Here is a 15204-nt window from a genome sequence, read left to right as displayed (position 1 = left end):
GAAATGGCTGGGGCCTTGAAGGAAATCTTTGTGTCTTCACTAGGTACAGGGGAGGTCCCAGCAGATTGGAGAATAGCCAGTGTTGTTCCTTTGTTTAAGAAAGGTAGCAAACATAATCCAGCAAATTACAGGCCAGTGAGCCTTACATCAGTGGTAGGAAAATGATTGGAGAGGATTCTTCGAGACAGGATTTACTCCCCCCTGGAAATCAGTGGGTGTACTAGCGAGAGGGAACATGGTTTTGTGAAGGGGAGGTCGTGTCTCACTAACTTGGTTGAGTTTTTTGATGAAGTGACAAAGATGATCGATGTGGCTAGGGCGGTGGATGTTGTCTATATGGACTTCAGTAAGGCCTTTGACAAGGTCCCTCATGGCAGGCTGATACAGAAGGTAAAGTCGCACGGGGTCAGAGGTGAGCTTGCAAGATGGATAAAAACTGGCTTGGTCATAGAAGACAGAGGGTAGCAGTGGAAGGGTGTGTTTCTGAATGGAGGGCAGTGACTAATGGTGTTCCTCAGGTATCAGTGTTGGGACCTTTGCTATTTGTAATATATATAAAGGATTTGGAGAAGAATGTAACTGGTCTGATTAGTAAGTTTGCTAATGACACAAAGGTTGCTGGAATTGTGGATAGCGATAAGGACCGTCAAAGGATACAGCAGGATATAGATCAGTTGGTGACTTGAGCAGAGAGATGGCAGATGGAGTTTAACCCAGAAAAATGTGAGTAAATGCTTTTTGGAAGGTCTAATGCAGATGGAAAATATGCAGTAAATAGCAGAACCCTTCAGAGTACTGATAGGCAGAGGGATGTGCGTGTACAGGTACACAGGTCACTGAAAGTGGCAACGCAGGTGGAAAAGGTAGTCAACAAGGCATATGGCATGCTTGCTTTCATTGGCTGAGTTTAAAATTTGGCAGGTAATGTTGCAGCTTTATAGAACCTTAGTTAGGCCGCATTTGAAATTCTGGTTACCACACTACCAGAAGGATGTGGTGGCTTTGGAGAGGGTACAGAAAAGATTTACCAGGGTGTTGCCTGGTATGGAGGGCATTAACTATGAGGAGAGGTTGGAGAAACATGGGTTGTTCTCACTGGAACGATGGAGGTTGAGGGGCGACATGATAGAGGTCTACAGGATTATGAAGGGCATGGACAAAGTGGACAGTCAGAAGCTTTTTCCCAGGGTAGAAGAGTCAGTTACCAGGGGTCATGCGTTTAAGGTGATAGGGGCAAGGTTTAAAGGTGATGTATGAGGCAAGTTTTTTACACAGAGTTTGGTGGGTGCCTGGAACTCACTGCATGGGGAGGTAGTGGAAGCACATACTACAGTGACTTTTAAAGGGTGTCTTGACAAAGATATGAATAGGATGGGAATAGAGGGCCCTTCTTCATTTTCTGAAGAAGGGTCTAGACCCGAAATGTTAGCTTTCCTGCTCCTCTGATGCTGCCTGGCCTGCTGTGTTCATCCAGTTCTACACCTTGTTATCTCAGATTCTCCAGCATCGGCAGTTCCTACTATCTCTGTGAATAGAAGGATATGGTCCCTGGAATGGTAGGGGGTATTAGTTGTGATGGGCAGCATGTCAGTGCAGGCTTGAAGGGCCTGTTCCTGTACTGTAATTTTCTTTGTTCTTTGTTATATTATGTCAGAAGACTCATCACTGAGGAACATAAAGCCAATGAGCACAAGCTTTTTAAAGATGTAAGCTTGAAGGACAATCTTGAAAAGGAGAGAGACTCAGTGAGGTATATGGAGAGAATTGCAGACTATATGGCCTAAGGTCTCGGTCAGTAATATATCAAAAGAACGATTCAGATGCTGCTTAACCTGATGAGTGTTTCAACATTTTCTGTTTTACTTCAGATTTACAATATTTTTGCTTCTGCACTTGTTCTCAGGAATCAAAGCATTTGGGGAGAAAATGGGAACAGTTGAGTTGTACGTCCATATAATGCTTCCTTCAGTACTTTATCACCCAGCTCCGCCTCCCATTTATAGCTTGTGCAAACATTGGCTTTAATGTTGGGTTTTAGTAATAATCCAACAGTTTAGATCATAGTTTTTCTCCCCAGGTATTGGCTCCATGAATGGTCAGGTGAATTTCTCTCAATTTCACAACCTGTGAGTGTTATTCTGCTTTCTTTCTCTCTCAACTGTTTTTAATTTCCTGTTTGAAAGGTTGATTTGTCATTATAGGATTCAGATGAAACACATCCAGCTTTGACAGTCATTCTGTTTATCAGAACCTGTTTATCAAAGGAATTTGAAGAGGAAACAGTAGCATTCACACTGGGCAGAAACACGCCTACATTGTATCCGTAACAGTCTGCAAGCATTTATCTAAAATGTCGAAACACCAGCACAGTCGCACGAGAGAGAGACTCTGGAAAAATGTGGACTGCCTGAAGGGAACTCTTTCCCCATCCCAACTGGAAATTCACCAACACAGTAACAATAGGAAGAAGCTGTTCACTGTTCTGAATGGAGAAAGGGATTCACTCAATCATGCAGCCTGCTGAGACACCACCGAGTTCACACTGGGGAGAAACCATTTACATGCTCCAAGTGTGACATGGGATTCACTCGGTCATCCCACTTGCTGAAACAACAGGTTGTTCACACTGGAGAGAGACCATTCACTTGCATCATGTGTGGGAATGGATTCACAGAGTCATATGAACTGCTGAGACACCAGCGGGTTCACACTGGAAAGAAACCATTCACTTGCTCTGTGTGTGGGAAGGGATTCACTCAGTCATTCAACCTGCTGAAACACCAGTGAATTCAACAATAAACACAGTTGAAGGATTTTGTTTCTCTCTTCTTCCCACCATGGAATGAGCTTTGATCTTGAGCAGTTGAAATATTAATAAAATTGTCTATCTGGAGGACTTGGTTTCGAAAATGATCACATCATTGAATGTGCACACATTCGCATTGGGTAGACACTGTCCATCTGCACAGTGTGTGGACAAGTATTTTCTGGTTTATCAGGACTGGTTAATCATATACTCTGGGGTCTGTTTCTGATGATGTTTGGAAAGACCATGAGTCTGGTTATCTTTTGGGGATTTAAAAAAAAACACAATATTGAATAGCTTTCACTTAAATGCATGACAATCAATATTAATTGATATTAATTTCAATATCTCAGATATTAGTTTCTTTTGAAGGGCTCTCCATTTTACCACTTCCTCCATCCTCACCTGCAACAAGTTTGATGATCTCATGAAATTTCTTAGTGACTAAGAATGAGACAATCTGATCAGCTACCTCTGCTGCTTCCTTCTCTACCGCTATGTCAAGCTGTCTCTTAAACTCCCCTTGCTGCAATTGTGATCTTACATCATTGTAAAGTCTTGGCCTAGCATTGCATGTAGCTTCTTGCATAAAGGGCCTACAGTGTATGAGGTTAGCTCTTTCTTTCCATCAGCAGCAGTAGAATCGTGCTGTAACAAAATTTGCAAAATCATGGCCTGGCATAATCCCCAACTTGCCGATTACCATCAAGCCAGAGAATCGACTCTGGTTCAATTGAGAATTCAGGAGGGCATGTCAAGAACTGCAGCATGACTAGCTAAAAATGAGATGATGTGGAGGTGCCGGGGTTGGACGAGGGTCAGAAGTCAGATGACACCAGGTTATAGTTCAACAGGTTTATTTGAGATCACAAGCATTTGGAGCATTGCCCCTTTGTCAGTTGAAGTGAAAAATGAGATGTCAACCTGTTGAAGTTACCAAAGAAGACTACTTGCATACTAAACAGCACAAGCAGCAAATTTGATGAAAAACAGGACAGATCTAGGACGTGCAGTCCAGCCACATCCAATTGTGAATGGTGGTAGACAATTGGAATACTTACTGGAGGAGAAGGCTCAACAAATATCCCCATCCTCAATGATGGAGCACTGCACATCAGTGCAAATGATATGTTTAAACCATGCACAACAACCTTCACCCAAAAGTGCTGAGTGGGCGATTCATATCAGCTTCCCCAGCATTACAAATGCCAGTTTTCAGCCAATTCAATTCACTCCACGTGATATCATGAAATGGCTGCAGGCAGTGGATACTGTCCTCACAACATTCTGTCAATAGTACTGCAGGCTTGTGCTCCAGAATTTGCTGCTCCCCAGGCCAATCTGTTGCAGTGCAGCTACAACACTGGCATCTACACAACAATGTGAAACATTGCCCAGGTATGCCCTTCACATATAAAACAGGACAAATCCAATGTTGCCCATTATTACCTCATCAGTCTGCCTCTTGATCATCACCATACTAATGGAACATGTCATCAACAGTGCTCACAAGCAACGCTTGTTTAGCAATAACATCCTTACTGATGCCCAGTTTGGATTCCATTAGGGCTGATCAGTTCCTGATCACGTTACAGCCTTAGTTCAACCATGGACAAAACAGCTGAATTCCAGAAGTGGGGTGAGAGTGACATCCCTTGACATCAAGATTGCATTTGATTGAGTTTGGCATCAAACATCCCGAGAATAACCGGAATTAATGGAAAGTGGGGGAGTGTTCTTTGCTTGTTGAAGTCATACCTGGCACAGAGGAAAATGGTTGTCATTGTTGAAGGTCAGTTGTCTAATCATCTTCAGTTGCCTCGTCAATGACGTTCCCTCCATTATAAGGTCGGAAGTGGGGTTGTTCACTAATGATTGCACAATGATTACCTTAATTTGTGACTTTTCATGTACTGAAGCAGTTTGTGTTCAAATGCAACAAGACCAGGTCAATATGAAGTGTCGAGTAACATTCACGCTGCACAAATGCCAGGCAATGACATTCTCCAACAAGGGACAATCTAACCATCAACCTTTAGTATTGAATGTGGTTAGCATCAGTGAATTCCCTCGTGTTAATATCGTCGGGAGTTCTATTGACAAGAAACCCAACTGGATTCGCCATTCAACTGCAGCAGCCATAATAACAAGTCAGAGCCTAGGAATACAATAGCAACTAACTCACTCCCGACTCCCCATCATCTAAAAGGCAAAAGGTAGGAGTACGATGGAATACTCCCCACTTGCCCGGATGGGTGTGATTCTCACAAACTCTGGCTCGAGTCTGGAGCTGGTTGCCCTGGAAACCTTGCCTCGAGGTGGGGAAAGGAAACAATGGGTGGGGGCGGGGCTACCGTGTCCGCGCTTCTGACAGGCTGCCTGGAAACCGTGAACGTCACCGCCGAACCTAGCGATTCCTATTGGCTGCTTCAGGCAGGCCCCACCCTCTACTGTGTGATGTCACAATACGGAAGTTTTCCGATGAGGTTCAGTGAAAGTTTCTCTCTGCAACATCTGCGAACAAAACAATCTCTCCCTCTTCCCATTTCTTTTCCCATCCTGGGAGAGAGCGAGACAGAGAAAGATACTGTTCACTTGCAGCAATTAAAGTGAGTGGACTTGAATCCAGGGAAGGAGCATACTCTTCAGCGGTTACTTCAGGTATGTCACTCTTAAATTTACTGTCATTATTTGCACTCTCAGCTTCACACATTTATTTCTCTAGTTAAAAGGGTTGCCTCGTTCCTCATGATCATGATTATAGGATTTCTATCAGAGATGGTCAGGATTTGAGGGGTAGTAAATTAAAAATAATGTATTGTACATGACACAGATGTAGAATCCAATTATATCTGCGTATATGTTTAGAGTGGCCGCCAGGATGAAGATTTTCACGTGTTTGTGTCCTGGATAGCAAGTAGTAAGTCGCTCAGAGATAGTAAGAACTGCAGATGCTGGAGTCAGAGATAACACCGTGTGGAGCTGGAGGAAACGTCAACTTTCTTACTTGTCTGATGCTGCCTGGCCTATTGTGTTCCTCCAGGTCCATACGGTGTTACACAATGGAGAGAGGCCATTCACCTCCTGTACATGTGGGAAGGGTTTCGTTCATTCATCTGCCCTACTGACACGTCAGCTTGTTCACACTGGGGAGAGACTGTTCACCTGCTCCAAGTGTCAGAAGGAATTGAGTTAGTCACGCCACCTGCTGTTATATTATCATGTTCACAGTGGGGAGAGACTGTTCACCTGCTCTGTGAGTGAGAAGGGATTCAGTTAGTCATGCCACTTTCTGTTGCATTATCCTGTTCATATTGGGAAGAGGCTTTTCACCTGCTGTCAGTGTGGAAAAGGTTTCAGTGATCCATACGTGCTGCAGAGACACTAACGGGTTTACCACTGGGGAGAAGCCATTCACTTGCCCAAGTGTTGGAAGGGATTCAGTCATTCAGTCATTCATCTGCCCTGCTCACACATTGGTGAGTTCACAAGTGACTCCAGGTGTTGGATTCTGCTGTTATTGCTGCTGGAAATCACATCTAGGACTGAGCCATGTTCATTCTGACAATGGGTGAAGTGGCAGGGTCAGAGGGTTACTTTCTGCTGGACTTGCCACACTTAACAATTTGGTTCCAGTGAGGCTGGTGTTCCTTGATCCCAGGACTATGCATTCCCACTGAAACAATGACCAAAAGCTGATGGAGCACAGCTACTTTATCCTGGATATGAAATCATGTTCTTTCTCTTTCACTGCAGGTGGATTCTCAGTAAATATCTGCCTCAGTTCTATTGATTCCGCAGCACAAGGCCATGTGTATCAGCTCAATTAGTCCCTGTCAGTGTTTATGTTCCACATGAGCTTCCACCTACCTCTCTTCATTTCTCTCCTCCCTCTACCTACCAGCGTAGCCGTCTGTTCCAGAAGCTGCCAAACAGTGGCGCAGGGTGAGCTGTGCCACTGCATCCACTTGCCCCACTCGAACCTGACTGGTCCAGCCCAATTCCTGTGGTTCACCAAAGGCCACAATTGACATCATCAAGCCTGAAGGAGCAACAGCGAGGTCGGCCCCTGTATGGTCGTGCCTCAAAGAAATGGTGCTGTCAGACTCTGTGTTAATCAGCAACAGGGGAATGGAGCGGGAGTGAGGGAACATCACCCACATTGCACTCTGGACAAATCTTTAAGAATTTGTCAACAAGTGTCGTTTTCTCCAAATTTGACTTAAAACACGGACAGCGGCAGCTGGAGCTTTCTCTTCATTCTTGGACAGTTATAATGTTTGTCCCTCATTGTGGACTTCACTGATTCAAAATTTTGCTGTTTGGTATCAATGCAGCACCAGGTCCATACAGTAATTCAACGGACTCCAGGAACAGCCAGTATCTCAGGTGAATCACTATTCCTGGAGCCAATAGAGAGAAGCATGATGAGGAGTGGAGATTAGCGTTGACTCAAATGTAGTCAGCAGGACTTCCAGTCAGTGCAGGCTGGTTCTTGCTGAATGTAACGGAGCTGACGTTCATGGGGCATAAACCCACGTGCAATGGAATCATTCCAGAAATAGACAAGATCACAGCATCAACAGAGAAACTGAAAACACACAATTGCAGCGAAGTGAGAGGCTTTCTGAAAGTCATGAACTATTCTACGAGGAATTTCCGAAACATTTTCCCCCACATGATCCCTTGAGGAAATTAAATAGATCTGATACAAATTCAGATTTGGTGAAGGATGGAAAGCTGCCGTGAAACTTTTGAAAGATCCACAAGAAATGCTCAAACCCTAGGATGCTATTATCCAAATGCATGTCAGAGCAGTGAATGTCAGAGCAGATGCCTGTCCGATCAGATTAGGAGCAGCGGTGGCGTAAATGCAAGATTATTTCTGTGAGAGCAGATCTCTGACAGATGTAGAAAAGGGAGATTCTCAATTAGAGAAAGAGTCACCAGAATTTGTGGCATATGAAAAATTCCATGTAGACTTGTTCAGTATTGCATTTGACTTAGAGACGGACCACAAGTCATTAAGAATAATTCACTCTCCCAGATCTGAACCTTGTGCCAGAATTGAAAGATGGTGTTTGGAGACTCTGGGAGTCTTGGGACAAAGTGGCTCACATTGCTGGAAAGATGGACATCACTGACCCGCTGTCCCCATGACAGAGTGAGGGTCAAACACACAGATCTTCACCGGAGAAGGAAGCTGAATCATTGGTGCTGTTTGTCGTGGTTCGTGCTGCACCCAGAACAATGACAATGAGAAAAATTGACAGACAGTCAGACAAAGATCCAGAACTGGATGCCATCAGATGGGTATTCTGAGCTGGAAACCTGGAAAATTGCCCATTGAGGGTGGACATGGCTGTACAAGATGAACTGTGCATGACTGGGAAATGTGTTCTCAGAGGCAACAGACTCTGGAGAGACACAAAGGCTTTGGTCTAGACTGCAGGTAGAAACACAGGAGGATCCCTTGGGGCTAGTTGGTGCTCAGCAAAACTTACGTAGTGGAGTCTGGTGACGAGGGATGGAGAGCAACGTGGAGCAGTTTGTGGAAATCTGTTGTGGATATCACCCTGTCAGCATCCCCACTGCACCAGAGCCAGTTCTCAGCACACTGTTACCGGCTGGACCATGGGAGGACATTTCACAGTTGTCCTCTGGTGATTAATGGCAGATTTTGAAGGGAAGAATGACAGAACCTGAAGACAGACAACTATTGATACTATCAGTACACATGGAGAGTTTGACGATCAGCAATTTAGTGAGATCAGTGTTGATGGAGCAGACGGTGGGTCTCATGTACATGGCGAGATTTGAGAAAGAATGAGAGGAGCTAGGAAGGAAACAGAGGGCTTGGGCAAATGGTCAATGTTCAGGTGGAAGGAAGGGAAGCAGCAGAGACTTTTCTCCTTCAACAGAAGTTCAAGACCTTCCCTTTCCATGTCCTAACAGAATCTTGTCATGCTTTGGCTGGCAAACTATTTAATTTAGCTTAATTGGTCTTTATTTTTGTGCATAATTATCCCTGATAATGGAACAATAAACAGTTGAATCCCTTTCCTTAATTTGGTTTTGAACATAAATCTCAACTAAATTTATTGCTAAAGATTATTATTATGGTTACCTTAAATGATTTGGATGTGGACCTAGGAGATATGGTTAGTAAGTTTGCAGATGGCACCAAAATTGGAGGTGTAATGAACAGTGAAGAGGGTTACTTCAGAGTACAATGAGACGTTGATCAGATGGGCCAATGGACTGAGGAATGGCAGATGGGGTTTAATTCACATAAATGTGAGGTGCTGCAGTTTGGAAAGGCAAATCAGAGCAGGACTTATACACTTAATGGTAAGTTCCTGGGGAGTGTTGCTGAACAAACAGACCTTGGAGTGCAGGTTCATATTTCCTTGAAAGTGGAGTTGCAGGTAGATAGGATAGTGAAGAAGGCATTTGGTATACTTGCCTTTATTGGTCAGTGCATTGAGTATATGAATTGGGAGGTCATTTTGAAGCTGTACAGGACGTTGGTTAGGTCACTTTTGGAACACTGCATGCAATTTTGGTCCCCCTGCTAATAAGAAGGATGCTGTGAAACTTGAATGGGTTCAGAAAAGGTTTACAAGGATGCTGCCAAGGTTGGACGGTTTAGCTATAGCGAGAATCTGAACTGGCTGGGGCTATTTTCCCTGGAGTGTCGGAGACTGAGCGGTGACCTTATAAAGGTTGATAAAATCATGAGGGGCATGGATAGGGTAAATAGACAAAGTCTTTTCCCCAGGGTGGGGGAGTCCAAATCTAGAGGGCATATGTTTAAGGTGAGAGGGGAAACATTTAAAGGGGACCTAAGGTGCAACTTTTTCATGCAGAGGGTGGTGCGTGTATGAAATAAACTGCCAGAGGAAGTGGTGGAGGCTGGTAGAAATACAACATTTAAAAGGCATTTGAATGGGTAAAGGAATAGGAACGGTTTAGAGGGATATTGGCCAAATGCTGGCAAATGGGACTAGGTTTATTTAGGATAACTGGTCGGCATGGATGAGTTGGACCAAAGGGTCTGTTTCTGTGCTGTATATCTGTATGCCTGTAAAGTCCATTCTTTGCAGCTATTTTATGTTATCAAATTCTAACAACTGATTTTTGTAAGGATGTTCTAGATTAGTCCTTATCATAAAACACTTTGTACAAATATATCTGATATAAACCTATGTAAGTTTAAATTCAACCTTTTTTTCTACTGAATTAATGAACTTTGTAATATTTTAAATATATGTACAGAGTTTATTGACATTTTCCCTGTTTTTCCCTAGTATCCAATTGTATTGCTACGGTTACTGGCAGACTTATCTTTTATTATTAGTACATTGTGGCCCTGATACATAGCTTCCGGAAAAATTGGAATTAAATCAAGATTCTTACTGTCATGAAATCATGTATTACATCTAAAAAGACTTCCTTTAGATGTTTAGCTTTAATAATTCCTCTGTCCAAGATTACCTACGATGTAAAGTCTGTTGCTGTTTGTTTGAAACTGTTGAATCCTGTGGCTAATTCACGTTGCAAGTCTTCTGAATCTTACACACAGGGAACTTTAAAAATAACAGTATCCAGTCGTTAGCCAGATCATTTGGGGGAGGTTGCAGCATAGTGATAATGTCACTGTGCTCATAATCCAAAGCCCCAGGTTAGTGTTCTAGGATCATGAGTTCAATTTCCACCTCTGCAGGTGGCAAAATTGTGTAAAACCCATCAGATTCATGAAAAGAAATCTGCTGTTCTTACATGGTTTGGGCTACAAATGACTTCAGACCCACTCTTAACTGTCCCTCTCAGCAATTAGGGATGGGCAATAACATCCCGCACATCCTGTGAATGGATAATAAAGAGCATAAATTTGGCATTCTGATTGGAGCAGACAATCGAGAGGGTAGGAGTCTATGATGTCAGATTATCATAAATTTGTTGGTAATTGTTTCTGCTGCAAGAAGTGGGTAATGGTTGTAATCCTCCCATGAAAGTGCATCCTGATCTATTATCACTGTTTGAATCATTTGTCATTTAACTGCCCAGTGTGAGTTTTGCAATGTTGTCTTTTGTCATGTTACATTCTTCCTCAGTTTAGATGCACAGCTTGTTCTCAACTGCACACTTCAATATTGAGTTACTTGTTCCCAAATCTAAATATTCAAAGACAGATGTTGCTGGAAACTGCTTAGTACACCAGGAAGCAAGTGTGGAGGGAGAGAGAGAGAGAGACACTGTTTCAGGTCTGTAAGCTTTCATCGGATCTGGGGAGTATCAAGTGTTGAATAGGCCTCGAGTAAGGTGCCCGTGGGACAATGACAAAAGGAAGGTCTGCGAAAGATTGGAAGACAGGAGAGATTCAGGGACATTAGTCCCTTAGAAAAGATGTGCTAGGAGCAGATGTGCTACTGACTGAAAGAAACAAAATGGGGAGAGTGTTTCATTGCTGAAATTATTGAACTCTGCTGCGTCTAGAAGGGTATAAAGTGTGGAGGAAGGAAGCTGGGTAAGTCAGAGGATTGTCACCTCTATCCACTGTTGGTCCTGGTTCAAACAGCAAATTGTAGATCAGAATGGGTGGGCCCAAGGAGGAGGTGATCACCGCCTCTCAGCGTCTCTTCCCTGGCCATGTCTGCACATGGGTAACCTTGGATACGGAGCTTTCTGGGGAACCATTTGCTGATTGCGGCTGCTATTAGTTTGATTTTGTTCGAATATTTGGGGAAACAGGAGGAAAGAATGTTTCACCAAAAAAAATACTCCGATTGTCATTTGTTCATTTCTGTGGCTTGCTGCTTGTGATCTTCACATTGTCATTTTTTTTCATAGGTATTCGATGGAGATAATGTACAGACTTGAAATAAACAACATATCAATATCTGAGAGAATGACTCTTTTGTGCTTGGAAAAATCATGAGCCTTTGACTGTCGAGGGAGAAATGCTCTGTCTGTGGAAAATGATTATTTGAAAATTTCGATAGTTCAGATTAACTGATCAGAGTGTGAGAATGTGGAACGATGGAGTATCTAACTGCCAAACTGGAAAGAACAGACAGTCCCACGGGAGTGGAGGGAAGAATGGGTGACAGAAAATGTATCAAGCAAAGCTAAAAGAAAGGGAAGGAATGGCTTCACGATTTGATGGTGTTGAACTCAACATTAAGTCCAGAAGAGACTGTTCCCTCTGGGACTTGATCTGAACTGTCAACGTCCTTTCTCCCTCAGCACACCAACCCCTCGAACTGCAGCCCACCCACTCCTCCACAGAGATAATAAGGTGTAGAGCTGGATAAACGCAGCAGGCCAAGCAGCATCAGAGGAGCAGGAAGGCTGACGTTTCAGGCCTAGACCCTTCTTCAGAAATCCAGCTCTGTTGAAGAGTTATCTAGACTCGATCCGTTGGTTTGCTTTCGTTCAATGGATGCTGACTGACCTGCTGTGATCTCAACAATCTCCATTTGTGTTTTCAGTATGGATTTTAGCATTTGCAGTAATTTGCTCCTACTCTAAGTCTTTATGACTGATACCAGAAAACATTTTGGCTAAACAGGGTGTCTCAGTAAAATCAGTGATGGCCCACATGTCCTGTGTGTCTGGATGGGGATCCTGTTCCCACCACCCTCTGCCCAACTCTTTTCATCGACCTTCAAGAGACAGTGTTCCAGTGGCTTCATGGGGACTACAACTCCCACAATCCCTGTCGCCGCGGGTCATGTGGCAGGTTCTACGTGGATGGGAAACTGGGATTCGCACGTGTTCAGGGTTGAATTTGGGGCGGGAACATCTCTCGTTACATGATTGGTTTGTGATCACAGCACCCTCTTTTTCTATTGGCAGAAGGTTTCAACCGTCATGTGGTCAAGGCAGCTGCTTCCCCACGCGAATCCATGTTCCTTTCCAATTCCGTCATAATTCTGTAATATGACCAATCGAAAGAGCTGGAGGACCGGAAGCAAGCTTGATCTCCAGCCAATCACTTCCCCTGTTGTCTGAGCGCGAACGCGGGACAATCCAGTAAAGTTGCTGCTGCTCTTCTGTGAATGAAGATTGAGCTTCACCCAGACTGAAACTTCCTCCTCTGTCCATCATCTGTGAGGAAACAATTTTTCCCAATTTTTTTTTTTTAAATTCTGATGTGAAATTATTTACTTGCAGCAACTGACAGGAAATGAAGTGAACCCAGGGAGGGAGTCCAGGAAAAGAAATGATGATCACTTAGATTTGGCTGTTCTGAATTTTTCACCGAATTTCTAGTCTAATAGTGATGAAATTTTATAACTCTTTTTACGTTATGTTAAAAAGGGAAGATTTAAACAGCAATCTCAAAATGATCATCACGTGACGTCACTAAAATAGCTGGTACTTGAATATCATTGGCTTGAAACAATAGATCCAGAATATCTGTCCTGGCTGCTTCAAAATATTTGAAACATCAGTTTGTCTGGAAAAGTACTGACACATGCACACCTAAGTGAGAGTTCTCTAGTGAACTGATATACCTTCATCCAATCTCCCAGCCTAAAAGAACATTGCACCGTTCACAGTAGGAAGAGACCATACCTGTGTTTCTGGGTGGACAAGGATTCAGATGATTGTAAAACTTACAGGGACACAAAGCCGCACATAACATGGAGAAACCATGGAAATGTGAGGATTGTGGGAAAGGATTTCATTCCTTGTCGACGCTGGAGTTTCATCAACATGGTCACAGCAGGGAGAGGTTGTTCACCTGTTCTGAGTATGGGAACGGATTCCCTGATTCATCTGCTCTGCAGAAACACCAGCGTGCTGCCACTGGAGAGAGGCTATTCACCTGTTCATTGTGTAGGAAGGAATTCCATGAATATTTCACCCTGTTGAAACATCAGCGAGTTCACGCAGGGAAGAGGCCATCTACGTGTTTGGAGTTTGGGAAAGTATTCACTCAGTTATCCAATCTTAGTGCAAAACAGCAAGTTCACATTGCAGAGAGGCCATTTATATGCTCTGATTGTGGAAAAGAATTCGCTGAGACGTCAGCGAATCCCACACGGGTGAGGCCATTCAAATGTTCCAAGTGTGGGAAGCGGTTCAGAGATTCATCTACGCTGCAGAAACACCACTAGGTTCATACTGGGGAGAAGCCCTTCATCTGTTCTGAATTCTTTCCCACATTCACTCGGTTATCCAGTCTGTGGAAGAATAAGAACGTTCACAAATGATCGTAGGACTTGGATCTGCAGTTAATCTGCAACATTTGAGCTGCTAGACAGCACGTTTCAAACCCACAATGTTCACCACCTAGAATAACTAGTGCAGCAGTTACATGGGACCATTACAACCTGCATGCTCCCCTCCATATCACACATCATTCTCATTAACAGGATGTTAGAAAGGGAAGATTTGCAGACAGAAATCTCAAAATGACCATCACGTGAAGCTGTAATGGAGTCACTGAAATCACTGGGATTTGAATATCATGCTCCTCCACATTGGCTGTTCTTTCACTGTCAATGAGTCAAAATCCTGGAACTCTACCCTAACAGCATTGTGGGTGATCCTACAACACAAGGACTGCAAGTCCCAGAAAGCAACTCACCACCACTTTCTGAAGGAGGATGACTGGGATGGGCAACAAGTGCTGACCTAGACATTGATACCTGTACATCATAAATTGATTTTAAAAATGAGGGAAATCACATCCAGGACAGAGCTGTATTCATTTGGACAGTGGGTGAAGTGGGAGGGCCGGAAGGTTTCCATCTGCTGGACTAGCCGCTCTCACCACTTTGCTTCCAGTGAGGATGATGCTCTTTGAGCCTGGGACTGCACATTTACTCTGAAACTACCCCTAAAACCTGTTGAAGTACATTTACTTTATCCTGAATTGTAAGTAACGTTTACCTTACTCCTCCAATTAGACCAAAAATAAATGTTTGTCTTTATTCCATCGACTGTGTAGTCCAGTGCCAGGCCAGTCACCTCAATTGGTCTGTGTCAATATTTATGCTCCAAGTGAGTCCGCACCCTCCCCTCTTCTTCTCCCCCAACAGCAGATCCTGCTGTACCTTTCCTCTTCGTGTATCTATCCAACTTCTCCTGAAATATATTGCTGTTGTTCACCTCAACCATTCATTGTGGAAATTAAGTTTTGATTTGCATCTGTCACTGGGTAAAGAGGTTTCTCATGAAATCCCTTTTGGTTTATTGAAGCCCTTCTTTATTTCAAAGACTTCCATCAGGTCACTCTTCAGCTTTCTCTTTTCTAGAGAAAAGCTCCTCAGCCATTCCTGAGGGTTATATGTTCTCAGTTTTGATAATACCTTTGTGAATCCATGTAATACTTTTTTCCAGTGCTTTTGTTTCCTTCCTCTAAATGGAGATGATAAATGTTG

At 43.5% G+C, this 15204-nt stretch overlaps 1 long non-coding RNA gene across 1 annotated transcript; it reads left to right on the top strand.

The window, feature by feature from the left end:
• The first annotated feature begins 5281 nt into the window (after positions 1–5281).
• On the top strand, positions 5282–14757 carry LOC125483862. Its single transcript, XR_007262773.1, has 2 exons — positions 5282–5467; positions 11660–14757. It is a non-coding gene; the product is annotated as an uncharacterized LOC125483862 (long non-coding RNA).
• Positions 14758–15204: the final 447 nt, after the last annotated feature.

The sequence above is a fragment of the Rhincodon typus genome, chromosome 8, assembly GCF_021869965.1.
Source record: "Rhincodon typus isolate 14 chromosome 8, sRhiTyp1.1, whole genome shotgun sequence".
Classification (NCBI taxonomy): domain Eukaryota; kingdom Metazoa; phylum Chordata; class Chondrichthyes; order Orectolobiformes; family Rhincodontidae; genus Rhincodon; species Rhincodon typus.
The sequence above is the reverse complement of the archived record's forward strand: the minus strand, read 5'-3'. Positions and strand labels throughout refer to the sequence as shown.